The following is a 15072-nucleotide window of genomic DNA, read 5'->3' as shown; positions in this document are numbered from 1 at the left end:
TCCGTCGCTCCTCCGACGGCCACAACATCACACCAGCTGGGTGCCAAGATCTCTCCGGCTGCCACATCGGCATGTACTTAGGGCGCTGGCTCTCCCCCGCTAGACACGTAGCACTCTGCTACACCCCCATTGTACACCTGGATCCTCTCCTTACGCCTATAAAAGGAAGGACCAGGGCCCTCTTAGAGAGGGTTGGCCGCGCGGGGACGAGGACGGGGCAGGCGCTCTCTTGGGGCCGCTCGCTTCCCTCACCCGCGTGGACGCTTGTAACCCCCTACTGCAAGCGCACCCGACCTGGGCGCGGGACGAACACGAAGGCCGCGGGATTTCCACCTCTCTCACGCCCATCTCCGGCCGCCTCACTTCCCCCCTTCGCGCTCGCCCACGCGCTCGACCCATCTGGGCTGGGGCACGCAGCGACATTCACTCGTCGGCTTAGGGACCCCCCGGTCTCGAAACGCCGACAGTTATACAGGTGCCAAAGGTTCACACTTAGCCAATAAAAAAACCAAGAATTGGGTTCAACAAAGAGAGCAAGAGATAACCGAAAGCAGCCCTGGTCTGGCGCACCGGACTGTCCGGTGCACCACTGGACATTGTCCGGTGCACCAGGGGACTTCACGCTGAACTCCTCACCTTCGGGAAAATCCAGAGGCGCTCCGCTATAATTCACCGGACTGTCCGGTGCTACACCGGACAGTGTCCGGTGCCCCAAGACTCAGCGTCTCTGAACTCACCAGCTTCGGGAATTTGCTCCGCTATAATTCACCGGACATGTCCGGTGTACACCGGACTGTCCGGTGAGCCAGCTGAGCAACGACTACTTCGCGCCAACGGTCACCTGCAGAAGCATTAAATGCGCGCCAGAGCGCGCAGAAGTCAGGCACGCGCGAAGTGGCGCACCGGACACTCTACAGTACATGTCCGGTGTGCCACCGGACATCCAGGCAGGCCTAGCAGTCAGAGCTCCAACGGTCGGAACCCAACGGCCTGGTGACGTGGCTAGGCGCACCGGACACTGTCCGGTGTGCACCGGACTGTCCGGTGCACCATGCGACAGACAGCCCCACCAAACGGCTAGTTTGGTGGTTGGGGTTATAAATACCCCCAACCACCCCACATTCAAGTCATCCAAGTTTTCCTACTTCAACCACTTACAAGAGCTCTAGCATTCAATTCTAGACACACCCAAGTGATCAAATCCTCTCCAAATTCCACACAACGCCTTAGTGATTAGTGAGAGAGATTTGCTTGTGTTCTTTCGAGCTCTTGCGCTTGGATTGCTTTCTTCTTTGATTCTTTCTTGCGATCAACTCAATTGTAACCAAGGCAAGAGGCACCAATTGTGTGGTGGCCCTTGCGGGGAAGTTTTGTTCCCGTTTGATTGAGAAGAAGAAGCTCACTCGGTCCGAGGGACCGTTTGAGAGAGGGAAAGGGTTGAAAGAGACCCGGTCTTTGTGACCACCTCAACGGGGAGTAGGTTTGCGAGAACCGAACCTCGGTAAAACAAATCCGCGTGTCACACTCCTTATTCGCTTGCGATTTGTTTTGCACCCTCTTTCGCGGACTTAATTATATTTCTAACGCTAACCCGGCTTGTAGTTGTGAGTAACTTTGTAAATTTCAGTTTCGCCCTATTCACCCCCCTCTAGGCGACTTTCACAAATCACTTCGTTCTAATTTAACTTCTTACCTTTAATACTAGCAATTCTATACTTTGCATTCGTCTTTTTTATGTTTAACTTAGTTAAAGGGAAATGTGTCATAGGGTCATTTCTATCTGTTTTGGTGATTAAGTGCTCAACACACCATCTTGGACTAAGTATGAGCATAGGTCCATTCAAGGCAAATTGTAGAGAACAAGTCCAAAAGAGCTCAACAAGGAGCCAAATGTGCAACTATGGGTAAAATGGTAAAATCAACAGGTTTGGATATTTAGATAAGTTGCACATGTCCATTACATTATGTCTTGCACCTTGGTTTGGCTATTAACACCTTTCTGCAAAAAAATGACTTTTGGACTTAGTTTTGGGCACATTGCAAATCCTGGTGAAACTATGGGGAAAAGGTATATTTCCTACACTTAGTCAATTGGATTAAGTGCTAACTATGCTTGTCTAAGTCGTAGGAAAGCTACCCGATAAGATAAAAAGAAGTTGGAAAATTTTGGCTCAAGAAAGCCATTGCTGGGCAAGTCTGGGACTCACCGGACGGTCTGGTGGTCGTACAGATAATGTCCTTGGTCTCAAGAATTTTATTATAAAATTCTCCAGACAGTTCGGTGTGCACCAGTGTCACACCCGGTTTTTAGAAGGCAAACCGAATGCGAACCATGTACGTGCCAGGATCAGTTATTCACGTACACAGCAGTTACATAATATGGACATCATCACACAGTGCTCAAAATAGTATTAAAAGGGGAAATAATAGTCGATTACATCATACGTCTGAGACGTCCATATAGTTCTTACAATAAATCAAAGTGCGGAAAAGAAACGTAGATAACGCGGCCTTCACAGGCAGCCGACTGGGGGTTGCCGCTAACCCACACCTAGAACTCGTCGTAATCTTGGAACTCCTGGAAGTCTCCTTCCACAGCTTCATCTTCGCCTGAGCAGTGGTTGCAATGCTGACAACCTGGGGGGGGGGGGGGGTTTGGTGTGTAGAGCAAGGGTGAGTACACATCAACATACTCAGCAAGTATCCTGTTTGGCTGTAGTGGACTAGCTTTATGTGGGGATAAGTCAAGCAGTTGCTTTTAGTTGGTCAGGTTATTACTTACTAGTAGAAAGCCAGGTTTTAACATTAACCCAAGTTATTAGCCCAATGTATCCTTTCCAAACGGAAAGAATACCACTTACCAGCACCATAATCATAACCAGATTCAACAGTCTCATAACCACCTGTACCACAATATCTCTGATCAAGTACCACTAATCATTGGAGCTCCCTTGGCCGCTCATAACCGCGAGCACGGCTGATATATCAGTTTCATAACACTCTGCAGAGGTTGTGCACTTTACCCACAAGCCGTGATTCCCATTCTGCCCGGAGATCATGACTCTCCATTGATCACTACCAAGGTGATCCAGCAGGGCATCACTACGAAGCCTTTACAAAGATTCCCCGGGGCTGTAGCCACCCGTTAGGTTTCCTAAATGCACCGCACTCCTCCCCAAGGGGCGAACCCAAACTTGGCAGAGCGAGCCGCATACACCGAGCCCCATTGACGGCACGACGGCTAAGTGAACTACACCCCGGATCCTCTAATTATTCAGCTAAGGGCACCCCATTCCACCCTCATGGTTGCACTGTTTTCCCGGGCGGTCATCCATAGAACAGGTCCTTACGGAGAGGCACTCGAGAAACCGCTCGAGTCCCCTTGAAAACCACAAGTATAATCATAAAGAAGAGCGGGAAAACAGCGTATCATAGATAATCACATCATGTTCATTGATTAGAGTTGAGCAATAGCATCAGACTAAGTAGTAATAATCCGACCCAAATAGGTAAACAAGGACATGGATAACAAAAGCTAGTCAATCCTTAGGTATAAATGTGTAAAGCGGGAGGTGAATTAAAGAATGAATAGGACATAGATAGGTCAAAGGACACTTGCCTTCACCAAACGACTGCTGCTCAGGGGCTTCTCCTGCGAATTCCTCGGGCTCTTCGACCGGATCGTTCTCTATGCGAGCGCAAACATACATACATACATCCACATATTTAATACAAAAGAACAGTACACCATACAAGATAACAAATAAAGCGAATATGCATCAAGTATGACATTCGATAACGCATTTGTTATGGTTAGAAAGAAACGGGAAAGGTCTCGCAGGGGGGGTTAAATCTTATGCACTAATGACACAATTGGTTTTTTAACAAAAGAATTCTGTTACATATACACTAATGGAAACCTAATCACTTTTAGTTGATCAACATTGCACAGGGTAAACAATTAACTACGTGCATCAATAGCATAACGGAATTCTAAATTAAACTTCCTATTTTCCCATAGCATGAACAGTGATTAGCCTACTTAAAATACAGTAATTATGATCACAGAAAGTAAATAAAATAAAATAAAAAAAATAAAAAAAAAACAGAAGGGGGGGGGGGCGGTTGAACCGGCCCTAGGGCGGTTGAACCGGCCCTAGGCGGGGCGCGGGCGCGGGCGGCTGAACCGGCGGGGCAGGGGGCGGCGCAGGGGGCGGCCGAGCCGGGGGGGGGGGCGGCCGAACCGGCGGGCAGGGAGGCGGCGCAGGGGGCGGCCGAGCCGGGGGGCGGGGCGGCCGAACCGGCGGGCAGGGAGGCGGCGCAGGGGGCGGCCGAGCCGGGGGGCGGGGCGGCCGAACCGGCGGGCAGGGAGGCGGCCGAACCGGCCATGGGGAAAGGGGAGAGGGGATGGGGGAGGGAGGAGAGGGGGAGGGGGAGCTCACCGGGGAGGGGCGCGACGGCGAGGGGCGGCCGGCGGCAGGGGCGGCCGAGGGCGGCGGTTGGGCAGGGGGCGGCGGCGGCTTAGGGCAGGGGTAGGGGCGGCGGCTTAGGGAGAGGGAGAGAAAATGAGAGAAAATGAGAGGGAGAGGGAGAGGGTTTGGGGAAAAAGGGGAGGTGGGGGGGGGCGGTTGGGCCTATTGGGCCCAGGGGGGGGCGCGCAGGGGCGGCTGGGCCGGCCGGGGTCGGCCCACGGCGCGGGAGAGAGAAAAAAAAGGAAGAGAGAGAGAAAAGAGAAAGAAAAGAGAAAGAAAACATTTTCGAAATCCGATTCTTCTACATGAATGCATTTGCACTTTCAAAGCAATCAAAGGAAATGCAAGGTTCGGCATGGTGCATCGAGCAACATAAAGCATTTAGGGTTTTTCTTACACGGGAAATCCAAACCGAATCCCGCTAGAACTTTGGAAAAGGTCAAGGTTTAGCGAGGGAAAAAGAAAAGGAAAGGTAACGCCCGAATTTTGGCGAGTAAAGAAAAGAAAAAATTCAACTGCAAAAATTCGGGGCGTTACAAACCTATCCCCCTTAAAAGAATCTCGCCCTCGAGATTCAGGGCTGGCTAGCAAAGAGCTCCGGGTACTTGGCCATCAGATCATCTTCACGCTCCCAGGTTGCTTCTTCCTCAGAGTGGTGACTCCATCTGACTTTGCACATCCTGACGGTCTTCCTTCGGGTGACTCTATCTGCAACCTCAAGGATCTGAGCTGGCTTCTCAACGTAGGTCAAGTCCTCCTGGACTTCAAGACCTTCCACTGGCAACTGCTCTTCTGGCATACGCAAGCACTTCTTCAACTGAGACACATGAAAGACATCATGCACAGCAGACAAATTCTCTGGCAAACTGAGCTGATAAGCCACTTCTCCACGTCTTGCAAGAATCTGATACGGACCAATGTAGCGGGGTGCTAGCTTGCCTTTCACTCCGAATCTTCTGACTCCTCTGATCGGTGACGCTTTCAGATAGACAAAGTCTCCGACTTCGAAACTCAGCTCTCTTCTTCTTGTGTCTGCATAGCTTCGCTGCCTTGATTGCGCTATCTTCAGATTCTCTCGGACCATCTTGATGTTCTCTTCGGCTTCAAGCAAAATGTCTGGCCCAAACACTTGCTTCTCTCCAGGCTGATCCCATTGCAACGGAGTTCTACAACTCCTTCCATAGAGCGCCTGAAATGGTGACATCTTCAAACTGGCCTGATAACTGTTGTTATAGGAAAACTCTGCATAAGGCAATCGCTTGTCCCATCCGGACTGATCTTGCAACGCACAGGCTCTCAACATATCTTCAAGAATTTGATTGGTTCTTTCAGTCTGACCATCTGTCTGCGGGTGATAAGCTGAACTGAAATTCAGATGCGTGCCCAAGGCTTCATGCAACTGCTGCCAGAAATGAGAGGTGAACTGCGTTCCTCTGTCTGACACTATCTTCTTTGGCACACCATGAAGACAAACGATCCGAGACATATACAATTCTGCCAATACTGCATTGTTGTAGTTGGTCTTGACAGGTATGAAGTGGGCTGACTTGGTCAAGCGGTCCACTACTACCCAAATGGAATCGTAGCCGGCTCGAGTGCGAGGCAATCCGACTATGAAATCCATGCCAATTTCATCCCATTTCCACTGAGGGATCTGCAACGGTTGCAACAATCCAGCTGGTCTCTGGTGTTCTGCCTTAATTCTTCGACAACTATCGCACATAGCCACATGCTCTGCGATTTCCCTTTTCATTCCGTACCACCAGAATTTCTTCTTCAGATCCTGATACATCTTCTCACTGCCAGGGTGAATCGAATAGGCTGTCTCATGAGCTTCCTTAAGAATCAACTCCCGAATAGACTGGACATTGGGAACACACAAGCGGTCTTTGAACCATATCACGCCTTCTGCATCTTCTCGAAAGTCTTTGCCTTTGCCATCTAGAATCAATCGCCGAATCTCACTGATCTTCTCATCATTTTTCTGCGCTTCTTTGATTTCGCGCTCCAAGGTAGGCTCCAATTCAACTGTGACTCCTCGCGAATTGTTCAGAAATCCGAGACTCAACCTGTCAAACTCCTTGGCCAACTCATAAGGCATCGGGCGAGCAACCATCAGATTGACTTGACCCTTTCTGCTCAAAGCATCTGCCACTACGTTTGCTTTGCCTGGATGGTAATGAATCTCCAACTCATAGTCTTTGATCAATTCTAACCATCTTCGTTGCCTCATGTTCAATTCTGACTGAGTGAATATGTACTTCAGACTCTTGTGGTCTGTGTAAACATCGCATTTCTGTCCATACAAATAGTGCCTCCATGTCTTCAGTGCGTGAACCACTGCTGCCAACTCTAGATCATGGATTGGGTAATTCTTCTCATGAACCTTCAGCTGTCGGGACGAGTAAGCCACAACTCTTCCCTCTTGCATCAACACACATCCCAAACCTGTGTAACAAGCATCACAATACACCGAGAAGGGCTTGTGCACATCAGGCAAGACTAGGACAGGCGCTGTTGTCAACTTCTCTTTCAGCGCTTCAAAGGCCTCTTGGCATTTCTGGGTCCACTTGAACTCAACCTTGTTGCCTAGCAACGCTGTCATTGGCTTCGCAATCTTCGAAAACCCTTCAATGAATCGCCGATAATATCCGGCCATTCCAATGAAGCTCTTGATTCCTCTAGCATCTGTTGGTGCTTTCCAGTTCAGAATGTCTGCCACTTTCTTCGGATCCACAGCCAATCCTTCTTTGTTGATTATGTGACCCAAGAACAGGACTTCACTGATCCAGAACTCACACTTGCTCAACTTTGCATACAACTGGTGCTCTCGCAATCTCTGCAACACCATCCTCAAATGATCTGCATGCTCTTCTTCACTTTGAGAATAAACCAGAATGTCATCAATGAATACCACCACGAACTTATCAAGATAATCCATGAATACACTGTTCATCAAGTTCATAAAGAATGCTGGCGCATTGGTCAAACCAAAAGACATCACTGTGAACTCATATAAACCATACTTGGTAATGAATGCCGTCTTCGGAATGTCCGAAGGTCGGATCCTGAGCTGATGATAACCTGACCTCAGATCGATCTTGGAGAACACACTGGCTCCTCTCAACTGGTCGAACAGATCTTCTATTCTGGGCAAGGGATACTTGTTCTTGATCGTGACTTCATTCAAAGCTCGATAATCGATACACATCCTCTTAGTACCATCTTTCTTCTCCACAAACAAGACAGGGGCGGCCCAAGGCGAGGTGCTTGGCCGGATGTAACCTTTCTCTGACAGCTCATCAATTTGCTTCTTAAGTTCATCCAACTCTGGTCCAGATATTCTGTAAGCTCTCTTAGAGATGGGGGCGGTTCCAGGAAGAAGCTCTATAGCAAATTCAACTTTCCGCTCTGGTGGCATACCCGGTAAATCCTTTGGAAACACATCTGGGAATTCAGACACAACCTTGATACTCTCAATTGGGTCTGCTTCACTGCTATCAACAGCCATCTGATAACAACTTCCTTTCTTTGGCTCAGGCGGGACTAACTCGGTCACCACTTCCTCTCCTAGTGGGGACACTAACTTGATGGTCCTTTTATCACAACTGATAACTGCCTGATACTTATCTAGCCAATTCATCCCTAGGATGACATCTATTCCCTGAGTACCCATTACTATAAGGTTGGCGGGAAACGCTATCCCCCTTATTTCCACACTTACATTTAAACAAATGCTATCAGCTCGAATTCTACCACCGGCTGAGTCAATTTGAATGGGGGTTAACATGGTAGTAGTTGGAAGATTATGTGCTTCTACCCATGATGCAGTAATGAAAGAATGTGTTGCTCCAGTATCAAATAACACTTCTGCAATATGGGAATCGACTGGGAACATACCTACTGTCATGCCGGGGGTCTCCTGAACTGCTTCAGCTTCCAAGTGATTCAATCTTCCATGATTATAGCGCTGCTGAGAGCGATTGCCTGCTCCAGGCTGAGGCACATTCTGCTTTGCTGGGGCATTGGGGCCTGACTGCTGCTGGGCTGCCTTCTTCGGACATTGCATCACCCAGTGGCCTTGCTCTCCACAGTGGAAACATGCCCTGTTTCCAACTTGAGCTGGTGCTGCCTGACTGTTCTGCTGATTTGCTAGGGCAGGAAGACGAGGTGCTTGCTGATTCTGCTTCTGAAACTGACCTCCTGACTGATTGCTCTGACGGTTCTGGTACTGATGCTGAGGATACTGCCTTTGAAACTGCTGATACTGCTGACGCTGCTGATGCTGCTGAGGTGGACGCTGGTTCTGCCTGAACTGCTGAGGTTGATTGCCTGAGAAACGGGGACGGCTGCTGCTTCCAGGCTGGGGTCCACTGATCTTGCGCTTACGATCTTCCATCTCCTTGCGCTTCCTTTCTGTCATGATTGCTCTGTCAATCAGGTGCTGGAATGTCGGGAAGGTGTGATTCATCAGCTGATACTGCAGAGGGTCAACCAAGCCTCTCAGGAAACGGTACTGTCGCTTGGCGTCGGTATTGACATCTTCGGGAGCGTAGCGAGACAATTGCAGAAACCTGTCCCGATACTCACTGACAGACGATGACCCTTGCTTAAGGGCCAGGAACTCCTCCTTCTTCACTGTCATCAGACCTGCAGGAACATGGTACTGACGAAAGCTACCCCTGAATTCTTCCCAGGTGATGGTGTCGGGGTTGGCATGGGTGGCGAGGTAAGACTCCCACCATGACTGGGCTGCTCCTCTCAACAGACGGGGACCATACAGAACTTTCTCCCTGTCATCGCACTGAGCGGTATGCAACTCCCGCTCCACAGTGCGCAGCCAATCTTCAGCATCCATGGGGTCAGAAGAGTGAGCGAACGTTGGTGGATGACCTCTCATGAATTCAGCACGCTTATCTCTAGGCATCTGAGGCATCTGAGGCTGGGGTGGTGCTTGCTGCTGCTGCTGCTGCTGCTGCTGAATGGCGGCCAAAGTCTGACCGATGGCTTGAACTGCCTGAGTCTGCATCAGAAACATCTGCTCAATCGACATCGGGGGCGGGGGCGGCAGGTGCTGCTGCTGGGGCACCTCATCCTGCGGAGCGGCTCGCTCCTGCTGAGCACGCCTTCCTCCTCTACGCCTGTTCTCTGACATCTGCAGAACGCAACCACACATCAGAACTGATCTGGCCAAGCTTGCAGCATAAGAAAAGAGTATAGAATTCTCCAACAGCACTGAACAGATGAGCATCTTCACTGATCTCCAACACAGACCACACAGCTTCTCAGATAAAGAGGAAAGGAGAATAATGGGTTTCCCAACTATATAACTAACTTTATTGACATAGTATGTAAACCAAAATGCAGGGGATACCCACACTCTGGTGACAATCATTACAAAGATCCAAACCAAACATAGTTCATCATGACAAACATAAATGCACAGGATATAGCAAACTACCCTGTCTAACTAAAACTAACTAAGACCGAGACTAACGCTAAAACTGAAGCTTCTATGTATATATTTCGTATTAATTACAAGATCCAACTCTAACGATCTATGGTTCTAGAGTTATCTTGGTCTTGCAGGCGGGATTGCCATAAGACTGGTGTCCACGCTGAGGTGAGCGGTACGGGTGCTGAGTCCCAACGGGAGCGGGGGATCCACCGTCCAGATAACGACGTTCCGCGCGCTCAGCCCGCAGCAGGGCGATCTCAGCACGAGCCCTACTCAGCTCGTCTAATGCATGGTCCAGCTCCGTGTTTAGCACGGCGGCTAGGTTGACTGTGCTGCTCAACCTAGGATTGCCCTCACCGACAGGTGAGACAATCACGCCTCCTGTGCTGCCAGATGAACGGCGGGGGTAATACTTCAGGTCAAGACCGTCAGCTGCCCCACCGAAAACCGAGCAGTAGTGCGAAAGCGCACGCCGTGCAGCATCTTGCATGGCTGCCTCAGCTGAGTCCCGCTCAGAGATAGAATAGTGCTCTGAACAGGCCTCTGCACCCTGGAGACTGTCCTCCGGGCAGCGCACCAAGCAAGTCGCCTCCCAGCGGTCCGGGTAGACCCCGCGACTATGCTGGTAGACCACACAGCGATACTCGACGGACCAAGTATGCCGGTCAAATGCCCGACGTAGCAGGGTGTCGAGCGCATCATGGAAGTGACACCCGCGAGCAGCGTCGCGAGTGATGGGTCGAGCAACCCATCCTTCCGGCTCAGGATTAGCAGAGAAGTCGGTGTCGTGGCTCGAGCTGTCGTCGCCTCCTCCGTCGTCTGGGTCTCCTCCAGCAGCTACTCCAGAAGCTGGGGCGCCCAGGGGTGGTGCAGGGGGCGGCTCCAGAGGAAGCACAGGGGAGCAGCTCCTCACAGACTCTATCTCCTGGTGGAGCGAGAGGGAAGAGCTCCGCTGCTCCTGTCGTCGACGTTCCTGCTCCTCACGCAGGCGGTGGTGCAGTCTCTCCAAGTGGCTGGACTGTCCGGCCACGGGACGGCGAAGCGGACGCTCAGCAAGACGGGAGGGTAAGAAGGGGATGACTGACTTTCGTGCAGTGTGTCTAAGTCGAGCCATCTACAAAAGACATCGCAAGCAAAAGGGTGAGAACAGAGTTAATATGACCAGCAAGTAATGAATCATAAGTAAATGAAGGATTGGAATAAAACATGATTTTTAGCAAGGTATAGTATATAGTAGAACATAGGTTTGGTCAGTAGGACCAACTTTTGAAGGGATATCAAAGTCAAGGAAGAGACAGAGGTCTATAATCCTTAGAACGACCATTCTACTCTAGGTTAGCGGTCCTACAGTCAGCACGGCTTTGATACCACTTATGTCACACCCGGTTTTTAGAAGGCAAACCGAATGCGAACCATGTACGTGCCAGGATCAGTTATTCACGTACACAGCAGTTACATAATATGGACATCATCACACAGTGCTCAAAATAGTATTAAAAGGGGAAATAATAGTCGATTACATCATACGTCTGAGACGTCCATATAGTTCTTACAATAAATCAAAGTGCGGAAAAGAAACGTAGATAACGCGGCCTTCACAGGCAGCCGACTGGGGGTTGCCGCTAACCCACACCTAGAACTCGTCGTAATCTTGGAACTCCTGGAAGTCTCCTTCCACAGCTTCATCTTCGCCTGAGCAGTGGTTGCAATGCTGACAACCTGGGGGGGGGGGGGGGTTTGGTGTGTAGAGCAAGGGTGAGTACACATCAACATACTCAGCAAGTATCCTGTTTGGCTGTAGTGGACTAGCTTTATGTGGGGATAAGTCAAGCAGTTGCTTTTAGTTGGTCAGGTTATTACTTACTAGTAGAAAGCCAGGTTTTAACATTAACCCAAGTTATTAGCCCAATGTATCCTTTCCAAACGGAAAGAATACCACTTACCAGCACCATAATCATAACCAGATTCAACAGTCTCATAACCACCTGTACCACAATATCTCTGATCAAGTACCACTAATCATTGGAGCTCCCTTGGCCGCTCATAACCGCGAGCACGGCTGATATATCAGTTTCATAACACTCTGCAGAGGTTGTGCACTTTACCCACAAGCCGTGATTCCCATTCTGCCCGGAGATCATGACTCTCCATTGATCACTACCAAGGTGATCCAGCAGGGCATCACTACGAAGCCTTTACAAAGATTCCCCGGGGCTGTAGCCACCCGTTAGGTTTCCTAAATGCACCGCACTCCTCCCCAAGGGGCGAACCCAAACTTGGCAGAGCGAGCCGCATACACCGAGCCCCATTGACGGCACGACGGCTAAGTGAACTACACCCCGGATCCTCTAATTATTCAGCTAAGGGCACCCCATTCCACCCTCATGGTTGCACTGTTTTCCCGGGCGGTCATCCATAGAACAGGTCCTTACGGAGAGGCACTCGAGAAACCGCTCGAGTCCCCTTGAAAACCACAAGTATAATCATAAAGAAGAGCGGGAAAACAGCGTATCATAGATAATCACATCATGTTCATTGATTAGAGTTGAGCAATAGCATCAGACTAAGTAGTAATAATCCGACCCAAATAGGTAAACAAGGACATGGATAACAAAAGCTAGTCAATCCTTAGGTATAAATGTGTAAAGCGGGAGGTGAATTAAAGAATGAATAGGACATAGATAGGTCAAAGGACACTTGCCTTCACCAAACGACTGCTGCTCAGGGGCTTCTCCTGCGAATTCCTCGGGCTCTTCGACCGGATCGTTCTCTATGCGAGCGCAAACATACATACATACATCCACATATTTAATACAAAAGAACAGTACACCATACAAGATAACAAATAAAGCGAATATGCATCAAGTATGACATTCGATAACGCATTTGTTATGGTTAGAAAGAAACGGGAAAGGTCTCGCAGGGGGGGTTAAATCTTATGCACTAATGACACAATTGGTTTTTTAACAAAAGAATTCTGTTACATATACACTAATGGAAACCTAATCACTTTTAGTTGATCAACATTGCACAGGGTAAACAATTAACTACGTGCATCAATAGCATAACGGAATTCTAAATTAAACTTCCTATTTTCCCATAGCATGAACAGTGATTAGCCTACTTAAAATACAGTAATTATGATCACAGAAAGTAAATAAAATAAAATAAAAAAAATAAAAAAAAACAGAAGGGGGGGGGCGGTTGAACCGGCCCTAGGGCGGTTGAACCGGCCCTAGGCGGGGCGCGGGCGCGGGCGGCTGAACCGGCGGGGCAGGGGGCGGCGCAGGGGGCGGCCGAGCCGGGGGGGGGGCGGCCGAACCGGCGGGCAGGGAGGCGGCGCAGGGGGCGGCCGAGCCGGGGGGCGGGGCGGCCGAACCGGCGGGCAGGGAGGCGGCGCAGGGGGCGGCCGAGCCGGGGGGCGGGGCGGCCGAACCGGCGGGCAGGGAGGCGGCCGAACCGGCCATGGGGAAAGGGGAGAGGGGATGGGGGAGGGAGGAGAGGGGGAGGGGGAGCTCACCGGGGAGGGGCGCGACGGCGAGGGGCGGCCGGCGGCAGGGGCGGCCGAGGGCGGCGGTTGGGCAGGGGGCGGCGGCGGCTTAGGGCAGGGGTAGGGGCGGCGGCTTAGGGAGAGGGAGAGAAAATGAGAGAAAATGAGAGGGAGAGGGAGAGGGTTTGGGGAAAAAGGGGAGGTGGGGGGGCGGTTGGGCCTATTGGGCCCAGGGGGGGGGCGCGCAGGGGCGGCTGGGCCGGCCGGGGTCGGCCCACGGCGCGGGAGAGAGAAAAAAAAAGGAAGAGAGAGAGAAAAGAGAAAGAAAAGAGAAAGAAAACATTTTCGAAATCCGATTCTTCTACATGAATGCATTTGCACTTTCAAAGCAATCAAAGGAAATGCAAGGTTCGGCATGGTGCATCGAGCAACATAAAGCATTTAGGGTTTTTCTTACACGGGAAATCCAAACCGAATCCCGCTAGAACTTTGGAAAAGGTCAAGGTTTAGCGAGGGAAAAAGAAAAGGAAAGGTAACGCCCGAATTTTGGCGAGTAAAGAAAAGAAAAAATTCAACTGCAAAAATTCGGGGCGTTACAACCAGACAGCCTCTCCAACGGCTATTTTAACTATTTGCCTAGCGCGCTACGACTAGTTGAGGTCACCAAACAGTAAGATGTTCTCCAGTCATTCTCCTATTTAGCTCTTCCTACATACTATAACTCAACAATTTGTTATTTTTATATCATTTTTAAAATATTAAATTTTGCAAAACTCACCCAACCAAATCACTTCCACGCTCGTAATCTCCACTAAATCCATCAAACAAATTACAGCCAGACTTAACACAACATCAAAACCAACGATACAGTTAACTGAATACCCCACTCTGCATTACCCACTCAAATCTAATGGATAATATTATTTGGATCATCCCTCATCTCTCAGCCTCTCCACGCATCCCTTCTCCCATCCTCTCCCTCACTCGTGTCGTCGTCGTCGTCGCCATCAACCTCTCCCCTCGTGTTGTCGCTGCTATCGTCGTCGTCGATCCCTCCCCTTCGCTTCCCTTCCTAAGTGTTGGGGACTTGTTCTCAAATGCTATGCTTTAAGAACAAGACAACATAAAATGTTAAATGTTAATGCCCTTCGTCCGCTGAAACATTATTTCCTCAAGGATTTAATGAACTTCGGACGAAGGTTAAAATGACACAATTACGAAGGTTGAATCTTCGTAATTGAATTCTCAGAGAATATATAAAATACTGCAAGATATAAAGCATTAAAGACAAGTAAATTATGAGTAGACAACATCATTTACATATTATATAAACTTGATATATTCAAATATAATATTTAGATATATTTATACCTATGCCTTGGCAAAGAATAATTTCCGAGTGATGCGACTACAATTACAGGAATGCCTGAACAGTAAAGGAATAATGTTCACTATTTATAGGCACATGACATAGCCTGTGAGCAATTACAATCATACCCCTCATAAAAGTTTACAACAACGACTCAAACTCTTATGGACTAAAAGGTCATTCTATCTTTAAGTCGGTTTGTAATTCCGAAGCTTCATGAACGGCACCCTTCGGCATCACGTACAGACAACTTCTTCCTGCAGGACCTTCGACGACGAAGCAT

Source organism: Zea mays, chromosome 3 (genome assembly GCF_902167145.1).
Source record: "Zea mays cultivar B73 chromosome 3, Zm-B73-REFERENCE-NAM-5.0, whole genome shotgun sequence".
Lineage (NCBI taxonomy): Eukaryota > Viridiplantae > Streptophyta > Magnoliopsida > Poales > Poaceae > Zea > Zea mays.
This window is presented reverse-complemented; position numbering follows the sequence as displayed.